Here is a 1419-nt window from a genome sequence, read left to right as displayed (position 1 = left end):
TCTGAGCAAAGGTATAAATGTAGAAAGTACTGGGGCGAAGGTGAGGCTGAGCTTGGAAACTGATGCCCCGAGGGCCTTGATGGCCAGTGTGGGCCTGGTTCCTTCTATGACAAGATGGACTATGAGCTGGAGAGTAGGGGTCAGCCCTGGAGGAGCTGGGCGCCTGCAGACCAGGGGTGAGGGAGGATGAGTGGTATAGGTAAAATCAACAGGACTGGTGGCCTCTGGTACCAGATGAGGAGAGAGGTGGCCCTTAGCTTTCCAGGCTGAGCAGCCGGGAGACCAAAGAACTAGGAGCCATGGTCAGGGTTGTGGACCTGCCTTCCCTTCAGGGACGATGCCCAGCCAGGGTGTCCCTTGAGCCAGCACTAAACACAGTCCAGACAGAGGTCTGCAGGGATCAGCCTCCTCTCCAACACAAAGTAGCTCCTCCAGAGCCCTCCACAGGGAAAGGGACCCTCTACCTCGCCTCAGGATATTGGCCAGACCTCTGGACTTGTGTCCTTCCTGCGTCACTGTCTCAAGAAGGCACTGATCTAGGAAAAAGGTACAGTCAGATAAAACAGAGTGAAATAACACCACTACCACTAAAGGAGGCTTTCCTGTGCCATGATGAGCTAAACACTCCACTAACTTGTCTGGAAATTGTGTCTCTCATGCTAGTACGTGAGGTTGGTGGTGATATTAATTGTTTTATCCATAAGAAAACTGAGGGTCAGGGGTCAGCACCTTGCCTAGGACCAGCTTAGTACACAGTGGAGCTGGGTCAAACCAAGGTTTCCTGTGTTCTTGCTATTCTTATCTTTCACATTTACATGTCAGGGTAGATTCATATATGCTGTCAGGAATACAGGAAGGCTTCACAGAGGAGGTAATATTAAAGCCCACAAAAGAGGTACCTGAGAATTTCTAGGCTGAGGGCCCAGCCTGTGCTAAAGCAAGGTTTGACTTGCAAACAGGCATGTGGAGGGGGGAAAGGGAGAAACTCCCGGAGACCTCCTGTAGTGTAACAAATATCTAAATACCGTGCAACAGGCGCTGTTCTAAACACTTTACAAATATTAACTCACTTACTCTTCATAACAGACTGATGAGGTGGTACTATTACCAGCCTCAGCTTGAGGTTGATAATAAGTCATTCAGTGACCGAATGAAGACTGCAGAGTCCTACCCTGTGCGGAGCCTCGTTTGCCTTCCACCTTGGTACCAGCTCCACCATTTTGCTGAAGGCCGCTGAGGCTCAGAAAGGCAAGCACACTTGCTCAGGGTCACACAGCAGCGCGCCCCGCAGACCCAAGGCGTAGAGAGCGGGCCCAGCGAAGCGCGAGCGGGGAACCCTCCCACACCCCTTCCCCGCCCCTGGACCCCTCCCCGAGGAGCCCCGCCCCGGACGTGACCCAGGCCCGCCCCAGGCTCCGC

The sequence above is a fragment of the Talpa occidentalis genome, unplaced genomic scaffold (genome assembly GCF_014898055.3).
Source record: "Talpa occidentalis isolate TD23 unplaced genomic scaffold, MPIMG_talOcc4v2.1 talOcc4.9, whole genome shotgun sequence".
Lineage (NCBI taxonomy): Eukaryota > Metazoa > Chordata > Mammalia > Eulipotyphla > Talpidae > Talpa > Talpa occidentalis.
Note: the sequence above shows the minus strand (reverse complement) of the source record.